General features: G+C 47.3%; 1 long non-coding RNA gene across 1 annotated transcript in view; it reads right to left on the reverse strand.

Annotated features, from left to right (window-relative positions):
* Positions 1 to 22,634, reverse strand: part of LOC116795637 — a 54,534-nt gene that overhangs the window by 1,193 nt on the left and 30,707 nt on the right. The window contains exon 3 of the long non-coding RNA XR_004360116.1: positions 17,011 to 17,202. This is a non-coding gene — a long non-coding RNA (uncharacterized LOC116795637). The remainder of the gene's footprint in view (positions 1 to 17,010; positions 17,203 to 22,634) is intronic.

A 22,634-nucleotide genomic window follows, 5' to 3' on the forward strand; every position in this document is an offset into this window, starting at 1 on the left:
TTTTTTTTTTTAAATTTTTTTTTTTTTTTAAATTTTTATTTCTAACTTTGGAAAATCATGCCTAACTCAGAATTCTTCTGGCAGTGGTTTGGGCTGATGGGAGGGGAGGGTGGGGATGTCCAGCATGCTTGTATGTATATTTCAGAACCTTTTTTAAATGTAAAAGCTGTACATTTCTGGGGAGTTCTGAAGTTCTTTTTTTTTTTTTAATTCCTTTTTTTTTGTTTTGTTTTGTTTTTTTGGGTTGTTTTTTTTTTTTCTCTGAGCATTTTGCAGTGAGCTTCTTTTATATATAGCCGACAATTTGAAAGAAAACAAAAAAAAAATGTGAAGTTCATTTTAAATCTACAGTATATCGCTGGTACAATACACTAAGAAAAAAGACTTTGATAAAAAGAAACAATAATAATAAAAGACCTCCATTTTAAATGTCATTCATATATACCTTGTGGATGAGAGCTATATACTTTTACACACTTTTTTAGATGAATAAATTATTGAATTACTGAAAACTGTTGGTGGAGTTTTCTTCTTGGCGGGTACTGAGCTCGGAGGTTTCAGCATTCCCTGGAAAGGTGCAGATCCATGGGACAGGAATGGAGCTGGGATTAAATGTTTCAGTTAAATGTTTAAAACTGTGTTGAGGGGGAATTCGGTGTCAGTGCTGAGATGAGCAGTAAAATCCTGCCAGAGGGGGTGGGTGGGAGCAGCCTGGGATAATCCAGCCTTTCCATGAGCAATTCCAAACACAGGAGCTTCACCAGCTCTGCAGGAACTTCTCTGTGCTGCAGGTGAGTCTCTAACAGGAGGGGGCAGTGGCACATGGGGCTTGGCTGTGCCCCCTCCCTGCCCAGGGACAGGGACAGGGTGGCTCTGGGACATTCCCAGCATCAGACCCACCCCCTGTTCCCAGAAAAGCTGTGGAATCCCCATCCTGGAGGAGCTGAAGACTCAGTGGAGCCATCACTGAGCAGCAGTTCTTGGGGTGTCTGTGCAGGGCCAGGGGCTGGGCTCAATGATCCTTGTGGGTCCCTTCCAGCTCCAGATACTCTGGGATTCTGGGATAATTGTACCTGCTGTGGGCAGGGCCAGGGGTTGGACTCGATGATCCTCGTGTGTCCCTCCAGCTCCGGATACTCTGGAATTCTGGGATAATTGTACCTGCTGTGGGCAGGGCCTGGTTGGACTGTTGGGCCCAGGAGGTCCCTCCAGACCAGGACTCTTTGGGTTTATAGGGTCATTTCTGAACACAGACAGGCAAAAATAACACTCAGTGAACAACCAGAGCCCCCAGGGCTGCTCCTGAACGGGACCAGAGGCCTATTCCACGCTCAGCTCCCATAGGAATAGTTTTGGGAAAACTTAAAGCTGAATCTTCAGATAAGGTCTCATTTTCTGTACGTCAAGAAGTGAAAACCTGTGACCTCCCTAAGTACATTTTAAATACTCTGACATTCTTCTGTTCCCATCCTTAATTGTGGTGCCACCCCCAGCTGTGGCCGTCCTGGGATGCAGGAGGGGTCCAGCTGTGCCCATCCCGGGATGTGGGGGGATCCAGCTGTGGCCATCTTGGGATGTGGGGGGATCCAGCTGTGCCCATCCCGGGATGTGGGGGGGAATCCAGCTGTGGCCATCCCAGGATGTGGGGGGGAATCCAGCTGTGCCCATCCCGGGATGCAGGAGGGATCCAGCTGTGGCCATCCCGGGATGTGGGGGGGAATCCAGCTGTGGCCATCCCGGGTTGCAGGAGGAATCCAGCTGTGGCCATCCTGGGATGTGGGGGGGAATCCAGCTGTGCCCATCCCGGGATGCAGGAGGGATCCAGCTGTGGCCATCCCGGGATGTGGGGGGGAATCCAGCTGTGGCCATCTTGGGATGCAGGAGGGATCCAGCTGTGCCCATCCTGGGATGCAGGAGGGATCCAGCTGTGCCCATCCCAGGATGTGGGGGGGGATCCAGCTGTGGCCATCCCGGGTTGCAGGAGGGATCCAGCTGTGCCCATCCTGGGATGTGGGGGGATCCAGCTGTGGCCATCCCGGGATGCAGGAGAGAGCCTTATGTTACAGCAGTGCTGGCTGAGGGAGTTTCTGCAGACCCAAATTGCTTTCCAGCTGATCTTCACAGCTCCCTCCCTTGCAAAGTATCCTAAAAGAACTCCTTTTCCATGAGGAGCTGGAGCCCACAGGTGCATCCAGTGACTGGGTGCAGGAATTGCCACTCTGTTCTGTGGGTTTGGGATTTCCTCTGTAGTTTTTAATTCCAGTCCACTTGAATTTTGGTGCACCTTATTTCTGAATTCAGATAGTTACACAATACTCCCTAAGATTTTTCCTTTTCTTTCTTTTTTTTTTTTTTTAATTTTTTTTTAATTTTGGTTGTTTTTTTTTTAACTTTCAAATTTTTATCTTTTAGTCCACTTTACTTTTGGTGAATTCTGGTACTAAATGACACTGTACAATTCCCTTGTGTAAGTTCCCACAGAACAGTTGCACTTTGGTCTTCCCCTGTGAGTGCTGTGAGTACCTGGAATGGCTGCAGTGGTTAAATGGAGATTACTTTGTGGCTAATTTATTGGCTTTAAAGGCAAAACTACAGACTAAATGTTCCATGAGGACTGTAAAGAAGAACTGAAAACACTGAAATCTCAGTTGATTCGTAAGAATAATGGAATATTTATGACACTGGGCACAGTACTGGGGTGATGGGCCCTTTAATACCAATAAAGAAAATGTTTTTAAAGATCAGGCTGACATTAAACTGCTTTTCCTCTCTCAGCTGCCACTTCTATTTTTGACAAAACGTTGTGGCCACCTGAAAACCATTTCAGCACATGTAGAAAGCATCAGAAATCATGAAGTAAACATGAGGTTTATGGCCAGTCTCTCACCATTTGCAGTGGAAATGGAAACAGCTCTGAGATCCCCAAACAGGAAGTCTTTGGTCTCTAACAACAAAGCAGGATTTATAAAATTATGCAGCTTCCACTTCCCTATTTTGACACTGACCCTTAACCCTCAGCCCAAGGTTTCTGTGGCAGCCCCTGGTTTGTGCTCCACTGGCTGTTCCCTGACCAGGTATCAAAGCAGGAGCCCCAGGGGGCTTCCCAGGGGACATGGAAACCTCGGGGCTGTTCTGCTGAAACCTGAAATACCCTTCAAAGGCCTGGGAGAAGGTGCCACCAGCCTGTGTGTGAGACCAGCTCTGAATTCAGGCTGCCCTGAACTGTCCATGGGTGAGACCCAACCTGAGCCCTGCTCCAGGCTGAGACCATTCCATGTGTGGCAGTTCTGCCTCTGCTTCCAGACAGTGTAACCAGGGATGAGCACACCCAAGGGAGCTCACAGAAGCTAAAACCATAGAACACATGCTCGTTTATCCAATAAACATGAGCTTTTTTGCTTAGTGAAACCTTTCAGAATCAGGATTTTAAAAAAGCTTCCCCGAGGGCCCCTTTGCAACAGGGACACGGGAACTGCTGGGAACTCTTCCTACAAGAATGTCTTTCATGGTCCTGCAACACCTGCCAGAATTCCCTGGCTCCCCCTGTTTGCTCCACAGAGCTTGGGCCCCAAAGCCAGGCTCTCTTTTCAGTTCTGAACCCCCCTCTGGTACCCAGCCACCTCCTCTGCCTTCCCATCCCAGGAACTGGGGGGCTTTCCTACCTCACACACCCCTTTTGCTGTGGGACAGACATTCCACTCCAGACAGACCTGCTCCTGCAGGATCTTTGCCATCTACAGAGCACCATCAGCTCCTTCCCAGGCAGGGATGCTCATCCAGCTGGGTCCTTTTAAGGGACACAGAGAGGCCAGCAGAGAGCTGACACAGCCCACGTGGCAGCCAGGGCAGGCCCGGGGCCTTCACAAACCGAATTTATTTTCCTTACACAGTAAATTGGACATATGTTTAAAAAAACTCCTACCAGCCTGACGCTCTCTTTGTTTTTATTTAAATATTTTGCCATTGGGAAAATGTCAGGCTGGTCTAAGTCTAGGAACAAACTACATCCCCAAATGCATTGCTGCTACTGGGAGTGTTTTGAGAACTTCCTGCCAACAGAATCCCCATTAAAAAAGGATCACACAGCCCTGCAGGAAAACCTCACAGGTTCCTGTAATTCTGTAAAACCCAATCCCACTGATGAAAAAATCCCAAAGCAAGACTTTTTTGCCCTTGCATCTGGGTGAATACTGTAAGAATTCTTTTTAAATTCTTTTTTTTCAGTTATTTGTGATTTCCTGCAGTCAGTGGCAGCTGTGACACGTCACATTAATCACATCTGTGCCATCTATGTGGGATTGACTTTACGGATAACCAGAAGCCACATCCCCGGTCTTCCAGCAGGGGTCACGTTTTGATGGCAAATGAAACTCCAGCGTCTTCCTAGTCCGGGCTTTAAAAAAAAAACCCAACAAATTAAAGCGCTCACGGCTCCAGAGCTGGACCATTAAAGGTCAACCACGCGAGCAGGTGTGGGTTCAGCGGTCAAAGCCTCCACCCCACTTGTAATCAGCGGCGGGGGTCATTTCATTAGTGCCTGGGGACAAGGCACGCCGGGGAGGCAGGTGAGGGGTAAGGTGCGTCTGGCAGGGCAGGGATTGTTAATCCCGGCGGGGTAATGGCCCGTGGAAGTGCTAAAAGAGGGGGCTGGAGCAGCTCCCCGGGCCGCCGGGTTCGGCAGCGTTTGGGAGTTCACGGTAATTGCGCTGGTTTTGGTTTCCCCCTTCAAAGGCTGGAGCGTGTGTGTCCGGCTGCACTGACACACCCGCTGCACCCCGGGAGAGAGGGACGGGACCTGCGCGGGGACACGCAACAGCAGCGCTCAGCTCAGCCTCAGCCCGGCCTCAGGGTGACTTTAGCCATAAAAAACAGGGAGCCCGAGTGGAAAACAACTCGTACTTCATCATGGGTCTGTCCACCAAGGGCCCTGTTCTCTGCTGCAGCAGGGACAGAGGACACCCCTCCCTTGCTGGGAGCAGTGGAGCTGCAGATCCCCCCAGCACTTGTGTGCCCTTTGCACTTCGTGTTGCTACTTGGTCTTTTATGTTGGGCCTTTCTGCTGGTGAAACGTTGCTCTTATGTAAAGAAATATCCCACTGGAGTGCACATCCAACACCCTTTCCACAAGCACAGCACCTCCCCTCCCAAAAAAATTTCAGCCAGAAGCCAGGAGAGTAGACCCTCATTTTCCCAGAATATCTGTGCTTTGTTCAGTTATTAAGGCAGTTTGGATGGCTGAGTGCTCTGTCCGTAGAGAGCACAAACCCTTGGCTGCAGATTCTTGATTAGGGGTGAGGGGGATGTGGGGTGACCTCTGTCACAGGTGCACGACTCCCATGTGCAGCCTCTCCAGCCCAGCTCCCTGTTCCTGTGGACACTGGCAGCCCGGGGTGCCCGGGAGGTGAGGGGCACTGGCACTGTGTTAATGCATAACCTCGGAGTGCCCCGGGCCAAGCACTTATGGAATGGAGCTGCTGTTCCAATTTGCTGGGCAGCCACTCTCCAGCCCTTCAGCCTCCTCAGCAATGGGTTTGCAGTTATTAAGGGTGCAGTTATACAGAACAACAGCTCCAGATTTAATAAGCAAATAAGGAAGGCACGTTGAAGGGATTGGGCGGAGAGGAAAGAGCTAAACTCTAATTCTAAACCTGCCCAAACTGATGTGTGATTTTAGGCAAATCGTTGGCTTTGCTACTCTCCTTGTCTGTGTAACAATTAATGGCACTGACACATTGTCTGGAGCTCTGGTTCGTTGTAAGAGAAAGACTCTCAGCAGAATGCAGAGCATTAGTTTGCAAACTTCGGTCAAGGTGATAAAAAATTATCCAGGACAATGAAAGTTAAAACTTCCAGCAAAGACTTACAGAAAGATCCCAGAATGTTGTGGAACTGGCCAAAAAAATGTCAGAAGGAATTCATAGTGACACACAAAAAAATTTAAAGAAAATGATGCCAAACACATAGATGTGGAACTGCCTCTAAACTGGGATATCCTAAGATACCCTAAGATAAATTTATCCTGAGATAAGTTAGGATGTAACATTCAAAAGATCTCATAGTTGCTGTAGGTATTTCCATGAGTAAAAGTAGCACAATGCCTTTGAAAAATTAATTGTGAGGACATAAAGAGAGAAAAAGAGTAAAACAGGAATCACAGTCAAGCCATTGCACACACACAGCTTCCCTGGGCCTTCTGGATGTTCCTGGGTCCATCCAGGCACAGACAGGATGGAACAGAACTGCAAAGGTACAGAGAAGGATGACAAAATATGATTGAAGACATGAGATATCCATAACAAAAAAGACTAAACAGGTCAGCACCATTCACTCCAGCAAAAAGGAAGTGGGAAAGTGGGATGTCTGAGCCAAAAATGAGCAGAGCAGGCGTGTGGTGATGCCACTGAAGCAGCCCAAGCCCAGCCCTGTTCTGCTTTTCCCATGTCCTCACTCCCCAGGACACAGCTCCCAGTGACAAATCCCCTCTGGAACCCACGGGATCGAGTCATCACTTGCACACTGCCCAGAACTTCCCTGCCAGAAATGGCAGGTTGGTGACAGGCAGGGCCAGCACCTTCTCCTCCTCCTCCCAGGTGCACCGAGGGCTCCTCTGGCTGTGCTGCAGGTAACAGTGCAGGGTCCCAGCAGGTTTTTATTAACGAGCTGCTCTCCTCATTCCCGACCCAGCATGTCCGAGGAGCTTGGCTGAAATTGTAGCATCGTTAACACCCCATCAATGCTGTGTGAAACATGCCTGTAGGCCAAGGCTGGGGGAGTATCCATCTGGAATCCATCCCTGGCATGGATCAAAGTCACATGAGAGCCTGTCCCTGGACATTCGGGAGACTCTGCTGTGGGGAGAGGAGCCCTGCAGGAGTCCTGAGCACTCTGATCAGGTCTGGCTGCCAGCAGCCCAACCTCTGTCCTTGGATTCTGCTCTGCAGAGGAGAACATCCCTTTGCAAAGGGACCTCGCTCATCTTTGACCAGCAGGAGCCAGGTGACCCCTCACTGCAAAGGTGAAGCTTCCAGCAAGGAGCAAGTCCCAGCTAAAGGGGAAAACTCTGAACTCTTGCAATTAATCTGAGGAGGAAGCAGAAGAGCAAACATTCAGCAGCTGGCTGGACTGAGGAGCAAATCAGTGCAGAGATGGGATGGGGAAGGAAGACATTCCTATACAAAAGCTCTGCTTTGTTCCTGTCATACTTTGTGTCAAGGCATCAGAGAAGGAACTGTAAAATGGAGGACCATTTTTTTCAGAGTCCCAGGCCCTGACCCTGCCTGAGTGATAAAAATTGCAGGCCATAAATGTATCACATCTGTAATGCACATCTCAGGGCATTCAGGGCCTGCACCAGGCACACCAACCCAGCTGGGAACAGGACACTGTGCCCAGTTCTCCTTACTGGCCTGGACCACATCCTACACTTCTCCAGAGATGTGGGGTTTCCACTGAGCAGAGCAGTGCAGAGGAAGAGGTTTCATTTGGGATGGTGCCTGATAAGTTCCCACACAGCAGGGTGGCTGAAGGCTGAATTATCTCCCTCAGAGCAGCGAAGGACTGATATGCTTGAACTCTGTGAGGCTGGAGTTACTCAAACACCTCCTCTGACTTCAAGACTTTGGAAATAAACCAGAAGGGGGCTGATTAATGCCAAGCTCACACCCCGCTCCCCCTAAAGGCTCCAGAATTCAGGCATGGCATCCTTTGATCCAAGAGAAGACCTTGCAGTTGTATCTGTTGTGCCTGTCTCTCAACTAATGGACTCCTTTTCCCAGAGATTTTAACTCTGGCAGGACTTGGCCCTCAGCACATATCAATTGATGTATAGTGCTTGTCTGGACACATTTGGACCAGTTCTGATGCTCTGCCCCTTTCTTCTCTCCCCTGCTTTCCAAATAGCCATCCCTGACTGTTTACTTTGGCAACGCCTGCAAAAAAAAAATGGTCTCAATGAAAAGGAAAAATCCATTAGGAAAAGCCAGCTGAGTGCTAAAAGGCCCCTAATCAGTAGAAAGTTTAAAGAGCACCGCTCTGAGAGAGGCTGTGGTGCCTTTCCAACACCTTCCCAGCAATGTGTGAGGCTATGACATGTCAGAGTGAAGCCCCAAACACAGGCACTGTGCCAGAGGAGCTGCTTTCCTTAGGGCTGAGGGGAGCGCGTGTGTCCGGGTGGGTGGTGAGGAGGGAGCTGCTCGTGTAGGAACAGCTCCATCACAGCAAACAACTGCACCCAAATGTGTAAAGTTTCACCCAGCTGGTCACAGCACACGGCCCTGGCTGCTCCCAGCCAAAGGAGAAGTTTATCTGCAGCTCAGGATTACAACTTGACCGAAGCCAAGGCTTGGATTTTCAGGGCCGGGGAAGGTCAGAGTGAGGGGATCTCACAGAGCCAGCTGGGGCAGAGGAGCAGTGCTGGGAGAGGATCTGCTGCTGTGGAGAAAAAAATGGTCCCAAAGTGTTGTCTTCCTTGTTGTCTGAAACTCTGAATTCAGCCAGGAGCTGGAGAAGGCAGGGAATACAGCTCAAGCTAAAATGCAGCTGCCCAAGAAACACCTCTGAGCTACTGCTCCCAACTGAGAGATGATGGTTCCCTTCAGCTACGAGGCAGCCAATGCTCCAGGCTGGGTAGACTGCCCTGCTTTGGGTTGAAAATCTGTACTTCAGACACCATCACCTAACATTTCACAAGGTCACCAAACTAGAGTTCAAAGCATCACATAGAAGTCAACAAACCACTCCTTTCAGTCCCCCTACAAAGGAGAAAGTTGCATGTTTTTCTTTCAGGGAGTGATCAAAATATTTGTAAAGAATCTGTTGCTCTATGAATTGTTTTTTTAAAGCTTGATAGAAGCAGTCAGGGTTGGGTTTAGCTCCTTCTCCTTCATCTTCTGGAGGTTTTAATTCAATGTGTGAGGGAACTCAGGCACAATTTCCCTCTAGCAAGTCTATACCACTGAAGTGTGTGTACACTGCAGTACCAGAGAGCTGTTATCTGTCACCCAGGCCATGCAGAACCCTCCAGTCTGTACAAAATTCTAAGACACGGCTAAAAAAAATATCAGTAATTGAAATTATGTTGGTCTACATATAAAGCCATTCAGGAGGCAGAAGTGCCATTATATAAATATGAGTCTTTCAAAGTCTGGGGATGAACAAGCTTCCTCCTTTGATCTATCTGGAAACTTTAAACTTCAGTGAAGGGAAATTAGAAGTCCTATATTGTTTTGGGATATTCCATGAAGATTATCAGAGGGCTGGAGCCCCTCTGCTCTGGAGCCAGGCTGGGAGAGCTGGGGGGGTTCACCTGGAGAAGAGAAGGCTCCAGGGAGAGCTGAGAGCCCCTTGCAGGGCCTAAAGGGGCTCCAGGAGAGCTGGAGAGGGACTGGGGACAAGGCATGGAGGGACAGGACACAGGGAATGGCTTCCCACTGCCAGAGGGCAGGGAGAGATGGGATACTGGGAAGGAATTGTTGGCTGTGAGGGTGGGGAGCCCCTGGCACAGGTTGCCCAGAGAAGCTGTGGCTGCCCCTGGATCCCTGGAAGTGTCCAAGGCCAGGCTGGACGGGGCTTGGAGCAACCTGGGCTAGTGGAAGGTGTCCCTGCCCATGGCAGGAGGTGGGATGAGATGATCTTTAAGATCCCTTCCAACCCAAACCATTGGGGGATTCAAAGTGTCTTAATGTCAACTTCTAAGAATCTTGCATTTTACAGGAAAGCAACAAGCTATTTTTGGTACTCTTGGAAGACTTCCCATAACTCCACATCCAGCAGATATCCTGGGCCTTCCCAAGGGATCTTGGACTGCTTGCACAGTGTGGACAGGCTGCCATAGTAAACCAGCCCCCTTCAGTTATTCAATTATCTCGTTACAGAACTTGATTAATTCAGTGCTTTCACCTGTCTCTGCCCTCGGCCAGCCCTGAATTCCCACCTGTGTCTCCTGCTGACCAATCCCAGCAGCCCTCCAGGTCTCCACAGGTGATAGAGATGCACCCACCCGCCCTCCTTCCTACCTACAGAAGCCTCATATAAGACCTTCGTGGGAACTTTGTGGGGGTTTTTTGTTTGATTGTTTTTTTAAAAAGATGTTTGGAGGTTTCGAAGCTGTTAAAGGAGCTGTTACCAGTCCCTGGGGTCACTTTCTACCTACAGAAGCCTGCAAGGTAAGAGGACTTCTCCTGTAACGATAAACTCTTTGTGTATGTGTTGCTATGTTGGTGTTTTTTCTGCTGTGCTCCCTGGTGATTTGGTTTATTTCATGTCTTTATTTGGAAGGACATGTGTAGATAAAGATGTTTCCTGGCAAGCTGCTGGGTTTTTTGCCTGGTGTTGGCTGTTTTGAGGACATGTACTTGTTCTGGTTGGGTTGCAGTTCTCTGGTTGTACAGGTTAGGTTTGAATTTGGCTGTGAATGTGGTCAGGTTTGTGTTGGGTTGTTTTATAACAGGCTGTAGTGACTGCTTATATCTCTCCAGAAGGAGCTCAAAAAATAATTTACATTGTCTATACCCCAGTCTTACAATCAATAGCAGATATTGCTCTAATTTCTGTTGCTCAGGAAGTCTGAAAAGCTTAACCAGCAGTGATGAGCTAAACTTTGATTCACAGGCCTATACTTGGTACTGTTCTCTGTCCTCTCTTTTCTTATCTTCACTGTAAGAAAATCAGCTCTTGGCATAAGTATTTGTTCTTTATCCTTAAGAGATTGAAATTTCAGTAATAGGTAGAAATTCTCAGTAACAGATTGAATTTTCTAGTAAAAACTTTGGTGCTAGGAAGGACTTGCTGAAGGGCTGGTGATGCATTTAATGACAGCAGTGCTGCCTGCATGGCAGGGAGACAGGAGAGAGAGGCCAACCCTGAGTGCCATGACAGGACATCTTCTGTCCTACTTGACACCTATTCTGTGGTTCTGACATGCTTTGAGTGCCTCCCCTCTAATAACCACAAACCTGTGAAGCACTTGGCATTCTGCAATGCTTGAGAGATGCACTGAAAAGGGATGCATGTAAAAGGATGTATAGCAGGAGACATGATTAGATTTTATGCAGAATTAATGGAGGTGAAGTTTAGGCAGAAAAATATGTGCTTGCATTTTCTGTTGGTTTGGCTTTGTTGGGTTTTATCCCCTAATTATTCCGAGTTGAGGTTTCAGTGCTGCTGAACTCGTGACTTGTCTCTGACTAGGACCAAGGTGTTCCTTTCCCTCCCCAGCTGCGTGTAGGCAGTGACAGTGCTCCAACCACCATCCCTGCAGCTCTCCCGGCCAAGTTCAGCCGAGGATCTGTCACTTGGGCAACGAGAGTCTGGGAGCCTGAACGATTTGCAGCTCCTGACCGTCTCTGGAAGAACGAGGGTCATAAAAGCCCTTCTGAATGGGCACTTTACTGACAGCGCTCACCTTTAATGGCCTTTTTGTGAAGTTACAGCTTGGCTTTTAGGCCCTTTTTGCAATTCATCACTTAATCCATGCGTGCTCCCTGGGCCAAGAGCCGGACAATGGGGCCCACTGTGTCTGGTTTTGTTATGGAGCAGCCGGAGTGGCTTTTAACTAAAACAATGTATCTGCAGGAGAAAAATGTATTCACCTTGAATTCCCAGTGGATCCAACTTACTTAAGGCAGCTCTGCAGACACTGGTGTGTGCAATCAATGAAATCAAAACTGAAGCCATGGAAGTATGGCAGAAAGGAGTAGGAATGTATATGCCTTTGCATGTATAAAATATGAGGGGAGGAAATGTGCAGGGAGGAAGGAAACAACTTGCAGCGAGCTCTGGAAAAAGACCATTTTTTTCTGATATGAAGTTTTTCATGATTAAATATAAGGGTGTATTAGATTGGCAGGGAAAGACTGTTACACAGCCCTGGAAGCAGCTGGGGTCCCTTCTAAAGGCCCTTTTGAAAATTATGTGTCTTCTGGGACAGATCAGTCCTGTAATCCATTCACCACTTCCTTTTAGGAATTGGAGGTGAAAAGATGGTAAAAGTAATCCCCCTTAACAATGCTGCTGCACTGAGTTACCTGGGAACATGTAAGTCCAGGGTGGCAAAACAGGGGCAGCCCAAACCCTGCTGGGACTTGGAATAGGTCCATCTAACTTGCCTAACTCTCCAGCTTCCAGACACAGGTGGAAAGGGTGTCTGCACAGCCTTATTGGGGTGAAAGGGGAAGGATTCCTTCTCTAGGCACCAAGGAAGTGTGGTACCCTCTGGCACTGCTGCCCATCTTTGATAGACACCAGTAATCCATGACCACAGGATGGTTTGGGCTGGAATGGACCTTAAAGCTCCTCTCATTCCAACCCCCAGCCATTGGCAGGACACCTTCCACTGGTCCAGGTTGCTCAGAGTCCATCCAGCCTGGTCAGCCTTGGCAGAAGCCTTCACCTACAGGAGGGAACACTTCACTGAGGTCTACTTGTGATCCCACACGTGCTTCCTCTTTCCAGGGTGCTGCCTACTGTGAATCCAGTGGGAGCAGGGACACCTGGTACAGGGAAGGACTGGGATTTGGGGTGGTGGGGGAGGATTAGTATCTACATCATCACCTTTTGGCTCACCTGGCCACTTCACGGTGGGGCCCTCAAATGAGAGCACTTGGCACAGGGTAAACTTTATTTCCCCAAAACCCGAGCTGTCAAATTAAGGTTATTTTTTTAAATGAGATGAGATTTTTGGCTTAGGTTCCAGTTAAGCTAGTGTGGAAAGCTACACATTTCTGGAGGTTTCCAGCAGCACTTCAAAAGACTAAAGTCAAGTCTCTAGAAAGCCGGCAGGGAACACTATACCCACCCATGGAATTTATCCCACTCTAATTTGGCTCTAGGCACCTAAAGTAGACACAAATTTGGCAGTCTAATAAGTGGGTGGCCAGTCCAATACTTTATAGAGTAGCAACCATTGACCTCAGTTAATTTTCTTTCAACAGTTGATCTCTTTCTACACTCATTCCACCCACGTCCTGATTTTTATCAGGCCTTCAGTCTCCCAAAGAATCCCTCTCAGAAAGTGAAGCAGAACACATTCCCCTCCTTGACTTAGATGTGTAAGTGAAACCAAATCAGGCAACAAGAAATGGGCAACAGTGGCATTTGCCCGTGGGGCCTGGAGCTGAAGGCCTGTGTGCAGTGGGGCTGCTGAAGCATTAGCTCCATTTGCTTTTTGTCTCTCAGCCCCCCACACCTGCCTGCCATTTAGCTGCCTCTGAAGGCTGGCCAAGGGACAGCAGATCAAATAATAAAAGCCACATTGAAGCAGTGTTTCAGCTGAAACAGTATGAGTGGAGGCGAGATGGGGCTTGGAAAAGGCTCCCTGTAAAAGAGCCCACACGTCCATGTGAGAAGGTCATTAACTCGTGCCTTGTGCTATCTTTGCAGTCTCCGCTCCCTCTCTCTCAATTATTACATCAGAAGGAAATGAGAGAGCACTTTGCCAAATACTAATGGACTTGATGTTTTCATAATCTCAAGTGCACAACAATCAGAGCTGTTTATTTTCCAAAGAAGATGGGAACCAGGGGAGGAGGCTGAAGACTGTGCCATTCTGTTAAGGAGGGGGGAAAAAACCCTTATGGAGGAGAGCTGAGACTGAAAAACAAGCATCTAGGAACACTCATTTCTGGGATAAAGGTAGTGAGAGTGGCCAGATACTGTCCTGTGCTCACTGACAGCACAGGCCCAAGCTTGCAGAACACTCCAGAATCCCATTTCAGCTTGACTTCAGAAGCTTTAGTCTGCTTTTGTATGTCTGATTGTAATGATGCTGCTCCATATTTGTCACTGAAGAGTAGCCAAAAGCATTCCTGGGTGAAATGTGGTGCTGAGGGGACAGAGGATATGACTGAGCTGACAGGAGGGGTCAGTGCTGTTTGCTGTTCTCAGCAGCCAGTTTCCCCACACCCTGAGCCTGTGTGAAATCCCAGGACCTGTTTACAAAGGGACCTCAGTAGGGTCCTTGTGCACCCTTACATTTGTGTTGGGGTACAAATACTGGAGTTCCCCCACAGAGCCAGCTGGGACTGTGAGGTTTCTGAGCTGGTGGAGCCACCAGGCCGTTCCCCCTGGGGAAGGATTGACTTCCCTTTGGGGTGTGATTCAGGAGCTATGTAGGGTGTTTTTGTTTTTGGGGGTTTTTTGTTTTTTGGTTTTTTTCACTAAGTGCAGCCCAAATCATCGATAGGAAGATAAAGACACTTCATGTTCTTCCTTGCTGCTCAGAATTTGGGATCTTCTGCCTCTGACAAGGACCTTAAAATCTCAGTCCCCATTAGAGCAGAACAGACACCATTAAGTGGAATGTACACGGGGCTGATGTGGAAGTGATTTACCCAGTCACACAAGTGAATTCTGAAAGGGTGCCACAAGAGCACCTTAGGTTCTCACACATAACCTTTCAAAGGTCGTAACCAGAAAAAAGGCTTTGCATAATTTGGGAGAGTGTTTGGGCTGAACTGGGACTTAAGGATGTTCCCAGTGTGTGCTTGTACTTATTTATCCCTATTATCCACTGCTAGTGTTTGTCTGTACAGGCAAATATTCTGGGCTTTTGACAATTCTGCACTGGGTTAAGAAGAAATGGGGCTCTTAACTACCACTATTTAAGCATTTTTCACCCACTTGCCAGTTAGATTCCAGCTCTCTTGTATAGCAAAGAGCTTACAGTCTTGTCTCCTACTATCTTCATATTGGTGTTGCGTGTCCTGATAGTAAAACAAAGGGCTGCCTCTCTGAGGAACGAATAACACGAATGTCGAGCAGGAGAGAAGTTGCTGTCCCCGCTGTCAAAAATCCGCGGGCCGTTCCGAAATGGTGGAGGGAGCGCTGGAGGAGCGGAGCCGGTGCCGTTCCGTGCCGGCGGCTCCCGGGAGGTGTCGCCGCAGCCCCAGGCTGGCGGGACAGGGGCGGGGCGGCCGCACCGGGACGGGGATGCTCGGGGGACAGCGCAGTTCCAGGGCTGCGAGCAGAGCGCTGCGGGCCTCCTTTGTGGTGCTCTGACGGGCTGAGGGCCCCGTGCAGGTCTCACTGGCACGGTCGGTTGTGAGGGCTCTGCCTGGACAGGGCTCTACCGACCCTGCTGCTTCTGTGTGCCGACCTTTGCATTAAAGCCTAATAAATGTTCAAAACCAGGGGGGTTTCGGACTCCGGTCTGACAAAAAAAAATGAATTTTTGCATACGGATGAGATCTGATAAAGAGCTGTTTTACTCATTAAAGCAGATGCATTTAAATAAGGCTTTCACTGAGGACGTGCTTGTTGCAGAATATTGGGACTGTGTCATGAGTGGAGGCAGTGTTAGACATCTTGTGGACCATGTCATTAATTCCATGATTTTAAGGCATCATAAGTGTCATTAGACTTTAATAAGACAGTTATGTATCACTTGTGTTTGTGGCCATTGATGGTACTGCTTTGTACTTCCAAATAGTACAACAGGGGGTCAGGACTGGCTGGGCTTGTGCTGTTTTCAAAGTACAAACTGGACACCAGTGGACAATGTAGGGTGGTGACTTAGAGCCACACACAACAGATGGAAAGGTTTTCTGTACATCTCTGCTGCAGGAATATTTTAGCATCACGCTTTAAACATGTTTTGCATCCCAAACTGTAATTATATGCTGCTGGTATATGGGAAGAGACTAATGTAGCTGGGATAGGAAGTGCTGATTATCCCCCACACAAAATTAAACTGTATATAGGAATACTGAATGTGGATGGGCTGCCTGAGTCACTCAGAAAAAAACCCCAAAACCAAAACAACATCCTACACTGCAGAGACAATACTTAGAGGGAGGGAGGTAAAAAAATCCCCCAAACAATGCAAGAAACCCACCAAAATCCTAAACCACTGGGCAATCACTCCAGTCCTTCAGAGCTGATAGCTGGAAATGTACCTGAGCCACATCATGAATAGAAAGTCCATCCTCCAAGAGGCAACACGTTGGGATGCTCTGTGAGCCATGTGGGTTCTCCCTGTGTTCCACGTCTGTGCTACTCATGAGAATCTCCTGGAAATCTCTAATTCAATGAAATCTACCTTTTCCCACGTCTTGCTGGAGTGTTCCTTCAATCACAATTAAGAGTTTCTTTAACAATTCCCACCCAAAATTGTATTAATGCCTCAAGCAACCCAAGGTTAGAGGATTTTCCCCCTCTGTCTCTCACAGTGTGTTTCTGCCCTTCACACCACCCAGTGACCCCACCAAAGCACCTTGTTTACTGTTTTCAGATTCCTTCTCCTAAGTATTTCTGGATGCAGCATTCAGGAGTTCTCCTTCCAGGAGTTTCACTTGCATTTTTAGTGCTCTGAGATTTCTATTAACTTTGCCCCCCCTTGTTTCCTCCCCTAAGAATTTAAGTGCATAGCTCAGGCAGGTACTTGTCTCACTCTGAGCAGTGGCCAAGGGCTATTTAATGATTTGGGTTTATACAAATCACAGTGCCTGCCTACCTAAGTACCTGTGGTACACGGTGAAAGCACAAACTCTTCTGATAGGTTTGTGTTTAAAATGAACCAATGTACACTTAGAACTTTGCTCAGTGAGGGCCAGATGAAAGCTGTCCAGCCCAGGTGAGCCAGCTCCCAGCTGCCAAACCTTTTCTTCTTCCTTGGACAGAGTGTGGGGGAGTGTTAGTTTTTGGTTAAAACCTTTGTTTTCAGAAGTAATAGCAAGGGACAGGTAGTGTTGTGGTTTCAAGCTCTTTTGCCTTCAGCTACTTTTTAGATCATAGCGAGTTTTTTGCGTGTTAAAATTTTCCTTCTGAAGCTTCTCGTGGAGTACTGGGATTTCTGAAATATCACTGTGTGATTACTGCCCCTCACCTAGGACAACTAAAAAGCCCTTAAAACCTCATTTTGCACTTTTTTTTTCTATTGCATCCTCTCAATGGTGTGTGTGTTTAAAGATGCTCTAGAAATGGAACAAGTCCAAAAGTTTCAATGCTGGTGACAAAAAGAGGTTAAAATTGCAAGCAAGCAGTGTAATTTCTCTTGGCATTAAATGATTCTCTCACCTCTCAGATGGTCAGGTGTCTGTACTGATGAACACCTTTGTTGCCACAGTGTTGGGCAGGGCAGGGCTCTCCTGTCCAGCACATCTGTGTCTCAGGGTTAGGATCTGCTTGCTGGGGCTCACCAGGCTGTGCTTCCACTTGTGGTCCTCCTGCACCATGGGACTAAACACAGGCCTGTGGCTGTGGAGAACCCTGGGGAAAGAAGAAAAGGGTTGATCCAGCTGTGAGACATTGGAGTTGTTCTCCAATAAGCCATTCCTGAATAGAAAATGGAAGTTATGGTTCCTTAGAGCAGGAGTGGCCTGTTGGCAAATCTTATTCTCGTTAGAGGAAAGTATTTTAAATAGTCATCCCTTCCATGAAAACTTCGGAGTTTGATGGGTTTTAATTCAGTTATTTTCAATGAAACTATAATTGTGGGTGAATAAAACCCACAGAAAGATTGTGGCTCCCCTTAAAAAGTACAAGTACAAGAGTGGAGACCTGGTGGAGAGGCATTGACAGCTGAGTATTTGAAAGAAAAACACGTAATGGAAGAAAAGCAGGTCTGCTGCTTTTTGCCAGCTTTGGAACAGTGTTGTCCAGCTGCAGCATCACCCATCAGAGGAAAAAAAAAAATATCTGAAGGTCACATTTTCAAGCCTCCCGGAGCACTCGAATGTAGGGCAAGTGTTACGGGGACAGATCCAGGTCTGCTCCTCTGCGCGGCATTCTTCCTTTTGTGCATCACCATGGTAAACAGGGAGGGTTGCCAGGAGCCCGGGCGCATTGTTTGTCTCGCTCCCTCCTCCGCTCTCCCCCTCCCTCCCCAAATGCTTTCTCGGTGATTAGTTACTGAGTCGAAGGGGCTCCAGTTACGGCGCAGCCTGCCATCCCTCCCCGGTTCGCTGCAACTAATATCCCACCTGCGATGATAAGGTTTAAACTTGTTTAATCTCCCGGCTTAGCCGTGGTGTTTTAATATTTTTAAAATGGTTGTTTCAGAAAGAGAGGGATTTAAACAGGTTTTGAATAAATAATAAAAGCCCTTCTCACAGGTTGCAATGCAGGCCGGGAGGCATGAACCATTTTCATCAGGTCAGGTTTCACGTTGGGTTATCCCAAGGTGGCCTGACTTTGTGGCTACGGATTTACAATGAAACAGTCAGATGCAAAGCAGTTTATGGAGGAGAAACTGCTTTAATAATGCATTTCCTGCTCAGCAAACAGCAGATACAGTGACATTCACCGGGAATGGGAATGAAGTCTTGCAGGAAAGGAACCAGTTTCTCCCTGGAGTTTAATAACCTTTTTTGCTCCTACAATGTATTTGGGGAGATAAAGGTTGACCTGAGAGACATCAGAATGTAGAGCTTTGGAGGGAGAAAAAAGGCAGGTTTGAACATATCAGGCCTGATGACCTGAAGCCCCATCTGCATTGTTTCAAGTTTAAGGGAAGGGAAGAGGTTCCCATTTCATGGTCAAATTTCACTGGCATAAACCTAAGACTCTTCCTCTGGAATAATCTGGCTGAAGTGCTTTGTGCTGGTGTGTAGAGCACGTTGATTTGTCTCCCAGTCCTTGCTCCCTGGACTGTGTTCAGCCCCAAGAGGAGCCCTGACAAGCTCCTGCCTTCTCTGAGCCAAACCAAAGCTGTCACACCAGGTTTGCAGAAGAGTCTTGTCCTCTCAGTCCGAGCCACTGGGATGCACATCAGGCTTACAGAAGCACATGTAAGACTGGGATTGTAAAGCCTGGAAAAGTAGGCAAGACTTTGATGGCTGTGTTCAAGGCAGTTCTCAGTTCTCCTGCATTCTTAGGCACAATTTGTGTCAAAATTGGGGTAAAGCAAAGCATAGTGACTAAAGCAGAGGGGGCCTGCCCTTTTTCAGGGGCAAAAGCCTGCCAGAAAGCAGGGCTCTGATCTCTGGCTCAGTTCCAGAAGAGCCCAGGCAGCACCAGCTGGATGACCTCAGTGCCACACAGTTATTTTCCTGAGGTTGCAGAAAAGAGAACCTGGGCACACAGCTGTGGTACAAATAGTTTCTATTCTTTCTGCTTTGGCAAAAAGCCTTGTCAAACACAGTGATTCGAAGTGATCTCAGAAGGGAACTTGGCTGCATCAGCTTCAAGTGAAGGGAGAGCCATCGTGTCTCCAAGATGGGTCTGGCCAAGCTCTGAGCTTCTGCTTGCACAGATGAATTTGGAAGTGCAGCTCATATAAAGTAATTAGCTGTGATTAGCTAAGTTAGCCATGTCACCCCAGGTGACACCTCCTTACTGACCTGGCTGGACACCCAAGTCACTCTGGGGTGGCAATGAGGACAGGGAAGAGAAAAACATTTTCATTGGTGTGTGAAACCCTCTCTGACACAGCTAAAATTACCTGTGAGCTCCTGCAGGAAGCTTTTATGGACAAAACAGCAAATAAGAGCAATTTACTTCATAGCATATAATCATATTTCCAGTATTCTTGCCTATTTGACATAACCACAGGGCGAAAACATGTAAGATCTAGATGAGATTGGGTAAATACATAATAATAACAAACCACTGCCTCCATTGCACCTTCTATTTGAGGGAGAAGAGGCTGTTCCAGCATGATTTCAAAAGCACCACTCTAGTTTTGCATCACCTTGAAACAGTGAAGTATTATCCCTATCTTTCTAGCAATGCCACACAAGTCAAGTAGGGGCTTGCTCCGTGTGCTGCTCACTCTGTGAGAAGCCCTGTGGGCAGAACCTAAATACCCTCAACTACAGTTGTCTACCTCGACATAAAAGCATCCTTCCTCACCAAAACCAAACAACCCCACACCTAAATTCTTCATGGGAAAGACGAGGTATGGCAGGCTGAGGGGGATGTACGAAACAGGAAAGATTTTTTAAAAGGAGGAGAGGGATAACAGTGAAACCAGGACTCATTTTTCTACTAAAATGAGTGGAGAAAAGAGCTGAATAAATAGAGATAGGCAGATTACTTTGAGGATCCTTAAAGGGATGAGGGCTTAAAATATCAATATTAAAGTGAACCTTGAATGGCAGGGCAAGCAAACATCCTTCCATATGTTCAGAATATTACATAAGAGAGCCATCCACATCCCTGGTCATCTTGTGTGTGGAAGAAGCACTTCCTTCAAGGGCCCTGGGGTAACTAAAAACCTCTGTTTTTCAGTTCCTTGAGTGTCATACAGAGAGTTCAAACTTACAAGCTTAAGAATGAGCTGAAGTCTAATTTTAGTGAAAGAAAAAGGTCTGGTCAAATGTTATTTAGTGTTTAGCTGGGACATCACTGAATGAGGCAGAGGCAGGAAAGCTCTGTAGTTTGCCACTGGATACCTGTATGAATACAAATCAGCTCTGCTAATTGCCTGAAAAGCAAAGATCTGGATCATATTTATTACATGTGAGGCACTACATTCTAAGGCAACATTTCATACAACAGGCATGGGCTGCTGTGGTGCTTCAGCTTTTCAACTACCAACTGTTCCCCCCTAAAGTTTTAGGTTCAGTTTTTCAATGTGTTCTAATTGTAGTTGTTTGGTTTCAGGTGATACAGATAAGGAGAAATTCAGGGGGTTTTTGGTGTTGTAGGTTATGTATTTGGTTTGTGCCCTGCTGTGGCTGCTCTGAACTAGGCAATACGAGCACCACTGGAGGGCAATCCCAGGGGAATCCCACTCCTGGGATGCTCACATGTACAAGGGGACACACATGGCAATGCAACTTGCTGGAAAAGGACTTTTTTCCTTGCCAAACCCCTAATATTGGGGCATTCTTGGGGAGCAAGTGGGAGGTTATCTGTGTGCAACCCCTCCCCCAGTAAAACCAGTTTAGACACCACTACCCTTGAGTAAGCAAGAGGTGGTCAGAGAAATGGATGAAGGATTGATTTGTCCAGTAAATCACATGTCACCAAGAGGATGAGGAACACAATTCCATCTGATCCTCCTCCTTCTGGAGCTGTTGAGCACAGTGCCTTTCATGTCAGGATGTGAGGGTGATGCTCTGTGTCCTGTGCAGGAAAAATAAGCCATAAGTACCACTGAGTAACTTGTGTGTTGCAGCAGGAGGAGTTGAAATTTGTTTGGGTGGGGTTTTCTTTCTGGCTGAGAGTGGAAAATGTGATGGATGCAGATCCAGCTGCGTAGTACAGGAGCCATTTCAACTTGTGGAAACTGGAACCTGCACCAGTGGGTCTAGAGGGCCACCAGTCTGGTTTGCAAACAATTCAGCAGGAGCCAGCAACTGAATATGACCAAAACAAAAAGAAGCAAACCCATGGGAAGAGCCATTTGTGAAGCAGGAATTATTCCTTGTTTAAGTGGGAGGTCACTGGAGTGTCTAGAATTGGAAAGGTGACAAGTGATGTTCGGTGAAGGATTAGGGCAGATTTTTTTTGGCAGTTCTGATCTAGGAGTACCTGCCCATGGCCATGGCTTTCAGCCATGCTGGCTAACTGTTTGTGGGGCAGCAGAACAGGCTGGAGCACTGAAATAGCTGCCTGGAGAGGTAACTTTAAACCAAAAATAAAATTATCTGCTTCAGCTCATGATCCAACCACTGTAAAGCCAAATTCTAGAAGCTCAGTTAAGTAGCTGGGAATAAAGGGATGGAGGAATCTATGGAAATATCTCCTTCAGAGGAGTTTGCTGCTGATGGAAGGATGCTGTGGACATGCCCTTTTAATTTTTAGGGATCTGATCTCCAAATCACATACTCATATCAGTAAATTCTACTCACAAAGACCTTGTTGACTTCCAACAATCCCCCAAGAATGCAATTTGTAGCCAAACCAGCTGAGACTTCAACTTCTGCATTAGAAGAACACTTTTGTTCAGACTTCATATTTCAAAACACATTAGAAACAAAACTATTTTCCCTGATAAATCTAGCCCAGTGCCCTCTGTGTCAGAGGCTCTGCATTGTTTGTGGAGAAAGCAGCTTTTCCCTGCCAGCCCCCAAGTGTCCTCAGGTGCAGGGCATGCATATAATTTGCTCTTGTACCTCAATCAGTGAGCAAGCAGAAAAATAGAGGAAATTAATTTCTCTCCTTCCTTTTCCCTCTGTCCAATTTTTTACAAGAGCCTTTTAAAAATGTTGCTTACTAATATGATTACACACAGCAGGGGTTTGTAACAACCTCATCTTAACCACCTCTGCCCTTGCTGTGGAACGGTTGGTTGCCTTGGCAATCTTCTCTCTGTGGTGCTCAGGAGCTACAATTACAGTGCTTTTCTCAGTAGAGATCCTCTTAGTTCCTTTTCTTAGAAGTTCATGACCAGGAGACACAGAAAGATGTATATAATGGATTTTATTGCTCCAGCCTTCTGTCTCCTTCAGCCCCGAAGGAAGCAAAGCTGCACGATCTAAACCTGTCCCCGGCAATGAGGAAAACCTCCTGTTTGCTGGGATGAAGTGCTGCCACTGAATGTCACAACCAGGCATGTGAAGCCACCAGAGGTGGTGACTCAAATGCCACATAAACCCCGAGGACTAGAGCAGGAGCCTCCTGGGCCATTCCAGAGCGAGAAGGGACCGTTGTTGTGTATTGCATTACAAAGACTTCCCTCAAATGTGCTTTCTTTGTAAGGAAAGTGATGGCAACTTTAACTGCTGGCTCTGCAGACTCAAGCTAAGTGCAGA

This window comes from Chiroxiphia lanceolata, chromosome 18 (assembly GCF_009829145.1).
Source record: "Chiroxiphia lanceolata isolate bChiLan1 chromosome 18, bChiLan1.pri, whole genome shotgun sequence".
In the NCBI taxonomy this organism is placed as follows: Eukaryota; Metazoa; Chordata; class Aves; order Passeriformes; family Pipridae; genus Chiroxiphia; species Chiroxiphia lanceolata.